We start from the raw sequence: 17,523 nt of genomic DNA on the forward strand, positions 1-17,523 counted from the left end.
ATGCTTCCAAAGTTAAGAAAGTCTAATTTAATATATATTACATCAAAATTATATCCCCCACACATTTGACATGAAAACAACCCAAATGAATCATTTTTACTATATCATAAAATGTCAAATTACTTCAAAGGAGGCATTTCCTTTCCTTACCTCCTTACTTGTTCCTTTATGTTTTGTAAACTAGTATTCGTGATAAAGGTTTCTCTTTAACTCCTTGAGCAAGAAAAAGGTAAAGATTTTTCTTCATTATTATTATACTTGTTTCTGATGTTCTTCTTTCTTGGTAACATGCAGTAGAAATCTTTTGCCTGAAGCTGGAAATTTCTCATGCCATTTAGCATTTTGTTTCTGGGAGTTATAGTTTTTCATCAAGCATACACTTATGTTCTAAAATGAAAGATTACGTTTTAAGAGATTCCCTTCATTTAAACTACACAGGGAGATAGATACACACAGAGAGAAAGAGACTGTGGGAGTAGGGAGAAAGGAGAAGAAAACAGAGAGAGAAACTGTCAAAGCATAACATGTATTTAACTAAAATACAATTTAATGTTTTATGTCACAGTAAAATTATCCTGGGTCTCTTCCCCAAGGGCAGTTCACTTAGAAATAATGCTGTAAATCAGTCAATAGAAAAAAATATTTCCTTCTTCATTGGAAAGATTAATACCTTGTTCCTTTTTGTTACCAAATTATAAGTAAAACCAGTCTCCTTGGCTTGTAGATGGCATGAGTTAGGAAAAAATGTGATTTTATGTGCTGTACTCTGTCAGCAATGATTGTGTTTTTAATGGCAAACCAGCTCCCTCCACTGGACTTAAGTGACCAAAAGAATTTGTATGGTAGGTTTTCTATTTGTGATGTCCCCCTTATGCTCTGATCAGATTAGATACAAGCTGTAGATGCATTGAGACTGTAAGCACTGTCAGATAATGGTTGGAGACAGAACTGTATCAGCCAGCACAGAAGGAAACACAGCTGTAAATATATGCCTTGAAGAATGTTCTATTGACTCTGCCTACATCTGTGCTGGTTTGTGTTGGCTTCTACTGATAAATATGAACATTCACATTTTAAAAGAAATAAGAAAATGGATTTAAAAATCATGACCAGAGACTGTACTGATGAGAATAATAAACAAGGCACAGTGTGAAAAATAGAGATAGGCTTTGAAACCTTTGGTATTTGGCCTCATACTGACCAAAGACCATTGATTTTTAGTCAAAAATAAATAAATAAAACCCAAACCAATAGCTTTTAGGTGAATTTCTAAAGAACTCAGAAAAATCAACAATAACAATAACAAATTGTCCCATTTAAAAATGGCAAGAGGAAATGGATACTTCCCCAAAGAAGACATATGGACAGACAATAGGCATATGGGTGTTATTTCTTTTTGTCATTCATGGTCATGGAAACAACAATGAGATATCATCTCACACCAGTGAAATGTATATATCAAAAAAATTGGGAACAGACGTTTTGGGTAAGGATGTAAAGATAAAAGATTCCTAATTCACTATTGGTGTGAATATTGTCTGATTTTTTTTTTACCTACTGTGGAAAACAAAATATAGATGCCTTATGCGACCCAATGATTCTACTTCTTGGCCTCTATACACAAAACATGAAAGTGATGAAAAAGATAGATATACTCCTGTGTTCATTCAAGTGCTCAGTACACTATCCAAGACATTAAAATAATCCAATGTCCAGCAACAGATGAGAGGATAAGGAAGTTTTGATATATACACAATAAAATATAACACAACAATAAGAAAAGATGGATCCCTGCAGTTGACTGGAATAGGGTTAGAACTGGACATTAGCAAATGAAGGAAAATGAATCAGAGGAAGAAGAAAAAAAATTTGGATGCTTTCCCTAATCCGTGAAATAGAGAGACAAAACCTGGTATATACAGTATTGAATGATAACAAACCCTTAGCCTTGGATTACAAAACATATCTTCAACCTGTGTGGAAAGAGAAAGAATGAGAGGGTGGGCTAATGGTAATGTACATATTATTGTAGATGATCTTGGACTCTGATGGAGGTGAAGAGAGTAACTTTATACATCAAAATCATCAACATTAACACTATTGTAATCATGTTACCTAAGCTATAATATTCTAATTACTTTAAATACTGTGTTTATAAGTTTCTTCATAATGCAGTTGGGATTTTTCTTTCATAGTTACAAAGTCATTCATGATTGAGTTTCAATCATACAATGCACAACACCCTTCACCAGTGCATATTTCCCACCATCAATGTCTCCAGATTCCCTCCTGTCTTCCTCTCTGCCCTCTTCCTGTCTGCCTGAGTCGGCCCGGCTCTCCGTACAACATTTTGTGGCCCTGCCCTAGAGGAAACTTTTTTTGTTTTGTTTTGTTTTAGTTGTTTGGGTCACACACCCCCAATGTTCAAGGCTTACTACAGACTTTGCACTCAAGGATCACCCCGACTTTGCCTCCTGCGGCCCCCCCAGGTAAATTGAGTTTGAGACCCCTTGCTCAGAGAGCAAGCATCCTTCCCTTCCACTTCTTCCTCCTCCCTCTCCTTTTCTTATTCTTCTCTATCTCTTACCTTTTTTTACCCCTTTAGACACTGTGGTTTTCAATATTGTTACTGAAAGGATACCAGGCATATCACTTTATCTCCTTTTTAAGCACCCAGTTCTTGCTCAGAGTGATCATTCTCAAGTATCATTGTCGCCGTGGTTCTTTTTCTACCCTAATTGCATTCTTCTCTGCTCTTTGTAACAAGCTTCCTACAATGGATTGGTTCTTCTGTTAATAATATCCAGAGCTGTAATATTATTTTAAAAAGTTAGCAAGCCTGGTATAAATGAATGCACACTTCTTCAGCTAAAAATTTGAACATAATTCCTGTGATGAATTCCTGGGAAGTGTGGGGTATAACCTGAAGTACAATTGATAAGGGATTCCTATCCCCCCAACTCTGAATTCTGCTGTTTTCTATGATAGTTTCACTCTTAGACTTGCTGAATGGGGTCAGCTGAATTCCAGCAACTTATCCTACTTGGTTATTTTTGTCCTGTTGGGTTAGTAAAGCCTAACTCAACACAGAGCATGATGGGAAAGGGACTCACTCCTCCCTCTAACTTGGAGGTTATCATTAGAACATAAATATTCTGGGTAAAACTTACTTAATCCCTATCATTCTGAAAAGCAAGGTACCCTCCCAGGGTCATATCTTACACTGCTGACTGGTTGTTCTCTTGACAATGAAAAAAGGGAAAGTCAGACAGATAGGCAGAGAGACAAACCATCTTAATAAGAAACTGGACCTATGAGCAGGAGAAAGAGGAGGAATACTGGACAGAGATGCTCCACCACAGGGTGGCTGAGAAAAAAGGAAACTATGAGTACATAGGAGGCAATAGAGTGAGAATCTCTTTGAGAAATAAGGAACAATTACTGCTCAGTCAAGAAAGGACTGTGTATTTGGATAAAAAGTGAACATAGCAGCTTGAAATGGTCTACTTGGGAAAATAATAAGAAATTAGGTTGATTTGTGAGAGCGTAAGCTAGAGAATTACTTAGAGCCAGGGATAGAAATCTGCTGAGTCTAGACACAACATAATCAGCTCTAGGGAACATCCAAGCTCTTTTAACAATGATTTGGGGTGAATGACAGAGGCAGGATGGAAAGTAGGTTGTGCAAGTAAAAGCAGAGAATAAACTACTAGAAGGAAGTTTGGGAGAGGAGTGTAGGGTTGAAGAAATTCTACAAGGAAGGAGGGAGCATGCCAATGAGTCAGGAGAGCTTGGTTATTGGCATCAATAAAATGTGGCACTGAGACAGACTTAGTGTAGGATCTGGAACCCCATGTGTTCCCCAATTGTCATCTGACATCAATACAATTACTAATTACTGTACAAAAGCCTCAAAGTACACATCATTCCCTTTGTGTATCAGTAGTCCAAAAACAACAAAGACGCTTCACTCTAGCTAGGCTAAAACGAATTTCCACCCTCTCAAGGAACAACTCTCTCTTCTCCATGTTTATGGAACTTTCTGGGTATCAAAGGGTCTGTTGTCAGCATTTGACATAACAGAGAGTACAGGGGCCATCCATTCTGGTCCTTTATAATGCTCTTAGAAATTAAATATTCTATTGAGTTTTTTAAATAGCTCTCTTACTGCTTTATACTGTGTTAAGATTTTTTGAGTTCGCTATAGACATGTACATGGACTCTATTTGAGCAGTGATGGGAATAGAAAGCCTTAAAAACACTATAGGGTGATTAATTTCAGGGCTTCCCACAAATTATAGAAATGTATTTTCTGAAATAGTCCTCTGCAGAATACCGCCTCTAAAAAAATGTGATAAATGTTTGATGATTTTAGAGCTATGGGGTCAATTACAGACTATTTCAAACACAAAAATTGTGTTTGAACTTGCAAATATGAATGTCAAAGTGAAGAAGTCTTCAGGGTCTTTGCCTTCTATGGAATAACTTGAGTAACTAGTAGCATGCTTCTGTAACACTTTGCTAGAATACCATCACTGCCATGTAGTAATGAATGTAAATGTTACATAGACTTTGGGTATTGAAGAAAGAACTTTTGGTTGTGTGTCTTTAGCAACCTAAAATCAAAACACTCAGGCTGTCTGAAGTCCCAACATTTTCATTTTCATATTGTAGTGGTGGAGCTCATTTTTTTCTTAGTATTTTTTTCTTGGAAATGATATATATGCCCAAAATAATGCACGCAAAGTAAAGTTCCAATATTTAAATCTGGAGTAAATACTACCTACATGAAATCCAGAGAAGACCCTGAGGTCATGTTCCTGACCTCAGGACAATGAATATAGAGTAACTGGGCCCAGTGACTAAGTTGAAGATGTGTTATGGCTTCAACATTTTGTTCCAACAAAATAAGCTCTAAGGGGATTATTCTTTGGTGAAAAGGAAGCAAAGCAATGCTTTTTCATCCATTTTAAACTACTTTAAATGATGTCTTTCCTCCTAATACACATGTGTTTAGGGAGGGAATTGGACAGATTGTGACTTGGGATTGAACATGATTGATAAGTCAACTTCAAATAATGACAAGTTTCTCTTAGCTTTTTCTTCCCCTCAGACTTAGAAGATTTGCTATGATTTTTCTCTAAGAGAAAAAAACATTAAGGTTTAGCTTGGAAGTCAATAGTCTCAAAGATTGAAGAGTACCTCTCCAGCATGAATCGTCGTTATCCCATATTTGTGGTGTGTTACTTTCTAAACCATAAGTCAGAGACTCGATGGTAGACCCTTTGAGGCTATATTCAACACAATTCACATGGGGGAAAGCATAAAACACTTTTCTTTTTGTAAAAAATATGTTATCTCTTTAGCCAATAATTCTATGTGCCACACTTATATGAAATTTTGGGAATAAAGCTATTCTTTCTAAAAATAGGTTCCTTTTAGCATCATTTTTATTCAAAGCTGATAAATGGAGACTTACAAAGGCAGGGAGGAGCCAGAACAAAAGCATGAGATAAAAAGGAACATTAAAAGTAAGAACTGGGTTTAGATGAAGACAGGCATTAGGATAATGCAGGAATCACAAGTCACATTGATACCATTGAATATTTGATTGGAGTCATAAATTGGAAATAAGGTCTAAGCTTTATAATTTACACAGAGAAGGGTGTGTTAAAGAAATAATAATTATTGTATTAGCTCTTGGTAAACACTAGAATACTCTATTGAAATGTTTCTGTGTCTTATTGTATTAAAATTATTTAAAATCAAAAGGGAATGTTTGAAACTTCTACCTCACACATGCAAGATTAAATACTGTCATTTTCCCATAATTAAAGAACCTAACATCTTACGTGATTTCCTCCAGTTGAAAATTTAAGCTGCATAATTATTGTTAGCTGCAAACATAATGTTCATTTCTATAATTTTGCTTAGCTGATGCCCATTTTTAGAAGACATTATATTTCTCTATTAAAAACTGTATGCTAGAGGCATCCCCTGACGGCTTGCCTCGGCTGAGGCGTGTCTCGCTGGGGCTGTGAGTTTTCTGTTGGAGTTGTGGATTGTGCTGGTTTCTTTGCTTGGCAGACACTTGGGGGCCTCCCCAGGCATCCCCTGACGGCTTGCCTCGGCTGAGGCGTGTCTCGCTGGGGCTGTGAGTTTTCTGTTGGAGTTGTGGATTGTGCTGGTTTCTTTGCTTGGCAGACACTTGGGGGCCTCCCCAGGCATCCCCTGACGGCTTGCCTCGGCTGAGGCGTGTCTCGCTGGGGCTGTGAGTTTTCTGTTGGAGTTGTGGATTGGGCTGGTTTCTTTGCTTGGCAGACACTTGGGGGCCTCCCCAGGCATCCCCTGACGGCTTGCCTCGGCTGAGACACTTGGGGGCCTCCCCAGGCATCCCCTGACGGCTTGCCTCGGCTGAGGTGAGTGTTTGGGGGCCGGAGTTGCAGATCAGGCTGACTGCTGGACCCCTAGGCCCGGCAGACATTTTGGGACCTCCCCCCCTGCATCAACCTGGGAACTTTGACCTGATTCAGCATTAATCTCTTCAAGGCGTGTCTCGCTGGGGCTGTGAGTTTTCTGTTGGAGTTGTGGATTGTGCTGGTTTCTTTGCTTGGCAGACACTGGGGGCCTCCCCAGGCATCCCCTGACGGCTTGCCTCGGCTGAGGTGAGTGTTTGGGGGCCGGAGTTGCAGATCAGGCTGACTGCTGGACCCCTAGGCCCGGCAGACATTTTGGGACCTCCCCCAGCCTGCATCAACCTGGGAACTTTGACCTGATTCAGCATTAATCTCTTCAAGGCGTGTCTCGCTGGGGCTGTGAGTTTTCTGTTGGAGTTGTGGATTGTGCTGGTTTCTTTGCTTGGCAGACACTTGGGGGCCTCCCCAGGCATCCCCTGACGGCTTGCCTCGGCTGAGGTGAGTGTTTGGGGGCCGGAGTTGCAGATCAGGCTGACTGCTGGACCCCTAGGCCCGGCAGACATTTTGGGACCTCCCCCAGCCTGCATCAACCTGGGAACTTTGACCTGATTCAGCATTAATCTCTTCAAGGCGTGTCTCGCTGGGGCTGTGAGTTTTCTGTTGGAGTTGTGGATTGTGCTGGTTTCTTTGCTTGGCAGACACTTGGGGGCCTCCCCAGGCATCCCCTGACGGCTTGCCTCGGCTGAGGTGAGTGTTTGGGGGCCGGAGTTGCAGATCAGGCTGACTGCTGGACCCCTAGGCCCGGCAGACATTTTGGGACCTCCCCCAGCCTGCATCAACCTGGGAACTTTGACCTGATTCAGCATTAATCTCTTCAAGGCGTGTCTCGCTGGGGCTGTGAGTTTTCTGTTGGAGTTGTGGATTGTGCTGGTTTCTTTGCTTGGCAGACACTTGGGGGCCTCCCCAGGCATCCCCTGACGGCTTGCCTCGGCTGAGGTGAGTGTTTGGGGGCCGGAGCGCGGCCGCTCCGCTGCGCTTCGCGGCCGCGCACTCCACCTCGCCAATGAGTACCACCACAACACGTAGAAAAACCCACAGCGTAAGCGAGACAATGGGGAGACTACGCAGACCAACTTCAACCATAGAGAATGAAGATGGAAACTCTGATGACCCAACAACGACCAACTACCTAAGCAGTCTTTCAGAAATGGAGTTTAGAGACGAAATATGGAGGTTGCTATCAGATATCAAAGAAAGTATAAATCAGAGCACTAATAAAAATCAAGAGAATATGAAGACAGAAATCAGAAAACTCCAAACTGAAATATCAGATCAGATAACAGGTCTGAAAAACTCAATAGACGAATTGAAGAACATAATGGATGAGTTTTCCAACAGGTTAACAGCAGCTGAGGATAGAATTAGTGCTTTAGAAGATGAGATGCATAACAACTTTACACAGCAGAAGAGATTAGAAAAAAACCTCAAATCAAATGATCAGACAATGGAAAATTTACTCAAAGAATATGAGAAGATGAAAATAGAAGTCTTTGATAAGCTCAACAGAAACAACTTCAGAATCATTGGAGTTCCAGAGACCCAAGAAGAAAATCTTCAGGAAGAATCAATGGTTAAGAACATCATCACTGAGAAACTACCAGAGCTAAAGAAAACATGTGACCAAATCCTGCATGCCCGAAGAGTACCAGCTAAAAAAGACCCCCCAGTAGAAACACCCCAAGACACATCCTAGTCACCATGATGAAACCCACCGATAGAGATAGAATACTGCAAGCAGCAAGATCGAAAAGGGAAATTACATTCCACGGAGCATCCTTGAAATTTACAGCAGACCTGTCACCAGAAACACTCAAGGCCAGAAGGCAGTGGTGGGACGTAGTGGCAAAACTCAATGAAATAAATGCTTCGCCAAGAATATTGCACCCAGCAAAACTAAGTTTCAGGTTTGACGGATGTATACACGGCTTCACAGATAAACAACAGCTCAAAATCTTTGCAGACTCAAAACCAGCCTTAAAAGAAAAACTGAAAGATCTACTCTAAAAACAAGACAGAACAAAAAACACACAAACTTCTACACAAAGATGGCAATAAATCCCATGACAATTATTTCTCTCAATGTCAATGGACTAAATGCACCAGTTAAGAGGCACAGAGTGGCGAAATGGATCAAAAAACTGAAGCCAACCTTCTGCTGTCTACAAGAAACACACCTGAATAGTCAGAATAAACATAGACTCAAAATCAAAGGCTGGAGGAAAATCATTCAAGCAAACAACACCCTTAAAAAAGCGGGGGTGGCCATACTAATATCAGATGACACAAACTTTATACTCAGAAAAATTGTAAGGGACAAAGATGGATATTATGTACTAATCAAGGGATTTGTACAGCAAGAAGAAATCACTCTCCTAAACATATACGCACCGAATGAGGGTCCAGCAAAGTATTTAATACAATTGTTGACAAATCTGAAGAAGGATATCAATAATAACACAATAATTGTGGGAGACCTCAACACAGGCTTGTCAACACTTGATAGGTCAACCAAATGGAAACCCAACAAAAATATACTAGACCTGCAAAAAGAAATGGATGAAAGAGGCCTAGTAGATATATAAGGGCACTCTATCCTCAGAAACCTGGATACACATTCTTTTCCAATGTACATGGATCATTCTCCAGGATAGATCATGTGCTGGCACATAAAACATACCTCCATAAAATAAAAAAGATAGACATTTTGCAGGCTGCCTTTGCTGACCACAAGGCTCTGAAGTTAGATGTGAACTGCAAAGGGACACAGAAGAAAAAATTTAACACCTGGAAGTTAAACAGCCTCATACTCAATAACCAGTGGGTCCGAGATGAAATCAAGGAGGAAATCAAAAGGTTCCTGGAAACAAATGACAATAAAGACACAAACTATCAGAACTTATGGGACACAGCAAAAGCAGTACTGAGAGGAAAATTTATAGCTTTGCAAGCACACATCAGGAAGGAAGAAGGAGCTTACCTGAGTAGCTTAATGACACAGCTAATAGAACTAGAAAGTGCTCAACAAAAGGACCCAAAAATAGGGAGACAGAAGGAAATAACAAAGCTGAGAGCAGAAATCAACGAAGTGGAAACCCAAAAAACAATCCGAAAGATCAACGAAAGCAGAAGTTGGTTCTTTGAAAAAATAAACAAGATTGATAGACCATTGGCAAAACTCACAAAGCAAAAGAAAGAGAGAAACTTGATAACGCGTATTAGAAATGAGAAGGGGGAGATCACTACAGATACTGCAGAGATTCAAAGGGTATTCAGAGAATACTTTGAGAAACTCTATGCCACTAAATATGAGAACCTGGAAGAAATGGATAAATTTCTGAACTCATATAACCTTCCACGGTTGAATAAAGAAGAGGTAGCATATCTAAACACCCCCATCACTATTGAGGAAATTAAAACTGTAATCAAAAATTTACCCAAAAACAAAAGCCCAGGCCCTGATGGATTCACGAATGAATTCTTTCAAACCTTTCAAGAGGAACTACTACCAATTCTGGCCAGGCTCTTTTATGAAATCGAAAAAACAGGAATACTTCCAAATAGCTTTTATGAAGCCAACATCACCTTAATACCAAAACCTGATAGAGATGCTGCCAAAAAAGAAAATTACAGACCAATCCCTGATGAACACAGATGCAAAGATCCTCAACAAAATCCTGGCGAACAGGATCCAGTGCCTCATCAAGAAGATCATTCACTTTGATCAAGTAGGTTTCATCCCAGGAATGCAAGGATGGTTTAACATCCGTAAATCTATTAATATAATACACAACATAAACAACAACAAAAATAAAAATCACATGGTCATATCAATAGATGCAGAAAAAGCATTTGATAAGGTTCAACACCCATTCTTGATTAAAACTCTCAGCAAGATAGGAATAAAAGGAACCTTTCTCAATATAGTCAAAGCCATCTACCAGAAGCCAGTGGCAAATATTATCCTCAATGGAGAAAAACTAAAATCCTTTCCTCTAAATTCTGGTACAAGACAAGGCTGTCCTCTCTCACCACTCCTATTCAACATAGCACTGGAAGTACTTGCTATAGCGATTAGGCAAGAAAAAGATATCAAGGGAATTCAGATAGGAAAGGAAGAAGTCAAGCTCTCACTGTTTGCAGATGACATGATACTCTACTTAGAAAACCCTAAAGACTCTACCAAAAAGCTTCTAGAAATAATAGATTTGTATAGCAAAGTGGCAGGATACAAAATTAACACACAAAAATCAATGGCCTTTTTATACACGAATAATGATAGGAAGAAATGGACATTAAGAGAACAATCCCATTCACATTAGTTCCACACAAACTCAAATATCTTGGAGTCAACCTGACTAAAGATGTGAAGGATCTATACAAAGAAAACTACAAAACACTGCTCCAAGAAATAAGAGAGGACACGCGGAAATGGAAACACATACCATGCTCATGGATTGGCAGGATCAACATCATTAAAATGGCAATACTTCCAAAAGCATTGTACAGATTTAACGCGATTCCTCTAAAGATACCCATGACATTTTTCAAAGAAGTGGATCAAATACTTCTGAAATTCATCTGGAACAACAAACAACCTCGAATAGCTAAAGCACTCCTTGGGAAAAGGAATATGGGAGGCATTACTTTCCCCAATTTTAAGTTGTATTACAAAGCAACAGTTATAAAAACAGCATGGTATTGGAATAAAAACAGACCCTCAGATCAGTGGAATAGGCTTGAGTACTCAGAGAAGGTTCCTCAGACATATAACCACCTTGTTTTTGATAAAGGAGCAAAAAATCCTAAATGGAGCAGGGAAAGCCTATTCAACAAGTGGTGTTGGCACAACTGGTTAACCACTTGCAAAAAAGCGAACTCAGACCCCCAGCTAACACCATATACAAAGGTAAAATCCAAATGGATTAAAGACCTTGATATCAGAACTGAAACTATAAGGTATATAGAACAACATGTAGGTGAAACACTCCAGGACATTGAGACTAAAGGCATCTTTAAGGAGGAGACAGCACTTTCCAAGCAAGTGGAAGCAGAGATAAACAGATGGGACTATATTAAGCTGAAAAGCTTCTGCATCTCAAAGGAAATAGCGCCCAGAATACAAAGGCCACCCACTGAGTGGGAGAAATTATTCACCCAATACACATCAGATAAAGGGCTAATATCCAAAATTTACAAGGTACTGACAGAACTATACAAGAAAAAAACAACTAACCCCATCAAAAAATGGGGAGAAGAAATGAACAGACACTTTGAAAAAGAAGAAAGGCAAATGGCCAAAAGGCACATGAAAAGATGTTCAACATCACTAATCGTCAGGGAGATGCAAATCAAAACTACTATGAGGTACCACCTCACGCCACTGAGATTGGCACACATCACAAGAAAGGAAAACAAGCAGTGCTGGCGGGGATGTGGAGAGAAAGGAACTCTTTTTCACTGCTGGTGGGAATGCCGTCTAGTACAAACTTTATGGAAAGCGATATGGAGATTCCTTCACAAACTGGAAATTGAGCTTCCATACGATCCAGCTATACCACTCCTAGGAATATACCCAAGAAACACAAAAATACAATACAAAAAACCCTTCCTTACTCCTATATTCATTGCAGCGCTATTTACAATAGCCAGACTCTGGAAACAACCAAGATGCCCTTCAACAGATGAGTGGCTGAAGAAACTGTGGTACATATACACAATGGAATACTATGCAGCCATCAGGAGAGATGAAGTCATGAAATTTTCCAATACATGGATGTACATGGAATCTATTATGCTGAGTGAAGTAAGTCAGAGGGAGAGAGAAAGACGCAGAATGGTTTCACTCATCTATGGGCTTTAAGAAAAATGAAGGACATTTTTAACAATATCTCAGAGACAAGAGAGATGAGGGCTGGTAGGTGCAGCTCAGGACATGCAGCTCATCACATAGAGTGATGAGTGCAGTTGCAGAGATGACTACACTGAAAACTATCATAAAATGTGAATGAATGAGGGAAGTAGAAAGCCTGTCTCGAGTACAGGTGTCGGGGGGGGGGGAGGAGGGAGATCTGGGAAATTGGTGGTGGGAATGTTACACCGGTGAAGGGGGGGTGCTCTTTACATGACTGTAATCATACAACTATAATCATGTTTGTAATCACGGTGTTTAAATAAAGATAAAAAATAAAAAAAAAAAAAAAAAAAAAAACTGTATGCTAATTTTCTTTGTTGTCCATAGATTATAATTCTATCCAAGAAAATGTAGGTGGATGAAAATATACATGGCTTCACTTCCCAAAAGACAAATTAAGACCTACTTTGCTTTACTTCTTTTTTTCTCCACAGATTATGGAATGTCTTATGGACTGAATTGGAATGAAATACGGTAATATGAATGGAAAATTTCACTTATATGCCCATATCTAAATGTGTAGACAGCTAGTGCCAAAATTTCTCATGTTCATTATCATTATATAAAAAGGTGGTGATGCCCTGACTAAAACAGAAAATGCAAGGTGATTTTTAACATATTTCTCACCTAGGAACATGGAAGTGTTGAAAATCTGATGAGAACATATCAAAAAAATAAAAATAAAAACTCTGGATACTAAACCTTGAAATTTTAAGTATAGCAGTAAATAATGCCATATCATGGTAACTGATTTTGACAAACTGAATGAAAATGAAGTCCAGAAACCTACAGTGATAAAATATAGTGATACATAAACATGTATATATATATATATATATATATATATATATATATATATACAGTTATAGCATAGGGGGGAAAGACTTTTGCTCTTTGCTTTTGTTTTCTAAAAATTATCCCACTATGGGGCCAAAGCAGGAAGGCGTCTGCCTTGCCCTTGCTAGCCTAGGATGGACCACAGTTTCATCCCCCAGTGCCATATGGACCCCCAAGCAGGAGCGATTTCTGAACGCATAGCCAGAAGTGGCCCCTGAGCATCACTGGTGTGGCCTGAAAACAAACAAAAAAATTCATCCCACTAATAAATGTTGATTTGTTAGTCATGAGAAAGTTGTCTATTTATAATGAAAACTGTAACTATAATTGATTCAATGGAATAGAGGCAATGAAGGTTAGAATCCTCTGAAAGAAAGAAGAGCCACGCAGTTTCAAGTGTCTTTTCATGTTTACTAGGCAACTGCCAAGGAGAGAGGTGATAATTTCATGGTACAGACATTTGGGAGACACAACTTGAAGAAGTGAGCAAAGGTGATCTAATTAACATGATTGTCTGGACTCATACAACTCCTGCTCCAACATTTGGAGAAGGACACAGCATTCCTATCTTGCTCAAACTATATCACTTGACTCTAATAATCAGAAAGAGAAATAATATCAGGTGAAGGGATTTCTATCAAACCACATACCTATTCTCTTCAGCTCTTCGAATAAAAAAAGAAAAAGAAAGACTGAGACATCTGTTATCAACTGAAGGAATCATAAGATTCTTTTATACATTAAGATCAAGCAAATGTGAAAATCTGCATTCAATTCTGGAAATAGAAAACAAGCTTGCTTCAATGACAGAGAAATAAACAACTCTGTGCTTGGACCAGTGTCTGGAAATTGAGATATATGGTATGTTATGTAATCAAATTTTAAAAGAGTTAGTTTATAGATTGAGTAGATCTACCTCATTATTTATAATAAAGCTCTATTATTCAGAAAATATAACATGATGACATATTAATGCCATTGCAATATCTGAAGTTTACACAAAATGGTTCAGTGAAAGGTGCCCAAGTGTTATGTACAAAACCCTATCAGCAACAGTACTATGAACAAAAGTGTAAATTAAAACATATGTGTATATATGTATGTTTCCACATAAATGAAAGCACCTCTCATAGAAGCAGACTGGAAAGTCAAATGAAAGTGGAGGAATATTTATGGAGAGAAGTTGATGCTGGTGGTAGGATTGATGTTGAAACATGTTACACCTGAAACCTAATCATAAATAATTTTTTGACTTCACAGTGTCTAAATAAAAAATTAATAAAAATTGGAAGTAATTTAAATAGTTCAGCAAAAGATAGAGATTGAAGTAGGGGGGCAAGATTCTAAGAAATAATGAATCAAACTGGAGCACATTTGGACAAATTTTAAAATGAAACTAAGGAAATTATTTTGTGACGTTGATGTGCCAGGTATTTACACTGGGGCTGAAGTGATAGCACAAAGGTATGGTACTTGACTTGCATGCTGCTGACCCAGGTTTGATTCCCAGAATGCCATAATGGTTCCTTAGCATTACAAGAAGTGATTTTTGAGCACAGAGCCAGGAGTAACCCCTATGCACTGCCAAGTGTGGCCAAAACAAAACAGACCTAAACAAAAAGATATTTTTATTATATTATGGTTTTATGGTGTTTATAAATGGGTAAAAAATTTTCAAAGCAACTTATCAAAGAAAAAAGATAAAAATAATTGATTAGTGCATTCAATAGAACTTTTTTGATCAAAAGAGGAATGGGGGCCAGAGAGATAGTATAAGTGTCTTGAACCTTTCAGATCTGGGTACAATTCCCAGGACTCGACATGATCCCCTAACTCCCTCTAGGAGTGGTCCTTGAGTGCAAATCCAGGAGTAAGCCTTGAGTACAGCCAGATAATGGTCCTAAAACACAAAAATGAAAGAAATAAGAACTCAACATAATTCAAATTGATAGAAATTCAAGGGGCCGGGCGGTGGCGCTAAAGGTAAGGTGCCTGCCTTGCCTGCGCTAGCCTTGGACGGACCGCAGTTCGATCCCCCGGTGTCCCATATGGTCCCCCAAGCCAGGAGCAACTTCTGAGCGCATAGCCAGGAGTAACCCCTGAGCGTTACCGGGTGTGGCCCAAAAACCAAAAAAAAAAAAAAAAAAAAAAAGAAATTCAAGTATACAAAAGCTTATCAATGTTATAAAAGAATATGTAACTTTTAAGGGCCGGAGCGATGGCACAAGCGATAGGGCTTTTTTTGCCTTACACGAGCTGACCTAGGAATGCCTGCAGTTCGATGCCCTAGCATCCCATATGGTCCCACAAGCCAGGAGCACTTTCTGAGTGCATAGCTAAGAGTAACTTTACACTAATAAATTTGAGCATAGCAATTTATTCATTATTGGGATAAAAAAATTAGCAGTCATAAAAACTTACTAAAACTCACTTATTTTTAATTCACGTGATGTCAACCACCCTCAACAATTTTTCACTGAATTTTTATACACACAAATTTGGACTGGAGTTCATTCATTTTTAATTTCTCATTCCTAAAAATTTTGATTTCCATTATGTATTCTGTTCAATAATTTTTAAAGGTTTCTCCTGTCAAACTTAATAATGATCTCTATACATTTTGACACCATAAAATTAAAAAATATAAACCCAACTTATACATAAATACAGATGCAAAATTTCTAATAAAACTTGTCAAACTATATATATCAGTATATTGAAAGTTAATAAACCGTCACCAAGCAGTGATATTTTAAAAGAATCAAATAATCAAAATAATTGTTTCATATAAATTATACTACAATAAAATTGACTTTTAAATTATGATACAAGTTAACACAAAATTTATAATCATATGAGATATGAATACATTAAATTATGTACTTTTCACTATATATGTCTATTTGGCATTGTCAGGAAATAAAACATAATAGTAGGCAATAGTTTTCAGGGTGATTTTTTTCTTATCTTTTTTTATAGTTTTGAAATCCACTACCCACAGTATAAAACATAATGAAGTTATGAAGAAAAATGTGTGTGTCACTGTCCTTAATAAGAATTAAACCGTCGGACTAATAAGGTTTAGAGAAGAAACAACCAACAATTTTAAGTCATTTTGTTTTGGAGGCATTTTCAGTACATTAGCTCTTGGAAATGCATTTCAAGCTTTAGAAAAACTACCCTACCACTTGCAGACACAATCTGTAAAATAAAGACGCAATCTTAAAATTGTCTCCAAATCTTGATGTAGACATTGCTTTTTTATTAAGTTATCTTTGATTCTTCAAGCTCTCTCTTTTAATGACAGGTGACTATAAGTTTGGTTGAAGCAAAAAAAAAATACCATTTTTTTAATCTTCTGAATACATAAGTATTTCTAGAATGGAATAATAACTCAACACTTTCATATTTCTTTTTTTTTTTTTTAAAATATGGAACGCTTCACGAATTTGCGTGTCATCCTTGCGCAGGGGCCATGCTAATCTTCTCTGTATCGTTCCAATTTTAGTATATGTGCTGCCGAAGCGAGCACAACACTTTCATATTTCAAATTAAACTTTCTACCTCTTCTTTTCTAAAATAAATGACCTTCACATCAATTTTGAACTTTTTTATTCAGTATGAAACAAGTCCTGTACATTTCAGTTAAATTTATACTCTTATTTTCTAATAAAACTGATGTCCCTGCCACTTAAATTTAAAGATTTCATATCAGATGTAAATTCTAATGACTTATTAACATGTGGAAATTATTCTGTTCCCCTGAGACCCATATCTATTGGTCTGGTTAATGTTGTAAATACTCTTAATAAAATCTCTTCAGAGTATCTGTGTAAACAGTAACTGTCTTTTTGTTTATGAAAAAATAGGAAGCAAAGTTTGGTATGATAAATTATTTCTGAAATATTACTGGTGTCTGGCTAGAAAAAATAACCTTTTTTGGAAATTTACTGAATTAGAACGAATTAGTATTCTGACTTCATTCCTAATGTGCTATCACTCTATTGTTTGAAAATAAATGAAGAGAAGAGAAACTGAGCTTTTAAAACTGAATGATCTATTGACTCTCTAATTAATGTGCTGGGCTGTTTCATTAGCATTCAGATGCTTTATGGAGATTGACAAAGCCGTTGTAATTTTGGTAATGTGCTGAAATATTAGAAATGTAGGGAAGCACCTTAGCCAAGAGGCCAGAACAGCATTGGAAGATGCATTTTTAAGAGTGATCCGGAAACTGTAGTCCTTACATGCAGGGCATCTCACACTGTATAGACAGATACCAATCACCTCCCAATGGCA

The 17,523-nt window shown here is 38.0% G+C and overlaps 1 non-coding gene across 1 annotated transcript; it reads right to left on the reverse strand.

Annotated features, from left to right (window-relative positions):
- Positions 1-16,649: 16,649 nt before the first annotated feature.
- LOC126015001 (U6 spliceosomal RNA) lies at positions 16,650-16,756 on the reverse strand. The gene has a single exon (XR_007497912.1). It is a non-coding gene; the product is annotated as a U6 spliceosomal RNA (small nuclear RNA).
- Between the last annotated feature and the right edge of the window lie 767 nt (positions 16,757-17,523).

This window comes from Suncus etruscus, chromosome 7 (assembly GCF_024139225.1).
Source record: "Suncus etruscus isolate mSunEtr1 chromosome 7, mSunEtr1.pri.cur, whole genome shotgun sequence".
NCBI classification, from domain to species: Eukaryota; Metazoa; Chordata; class Mammalia; order Eulipotyphla; family Soricidae; genus Suncus; species Suncus etruscus.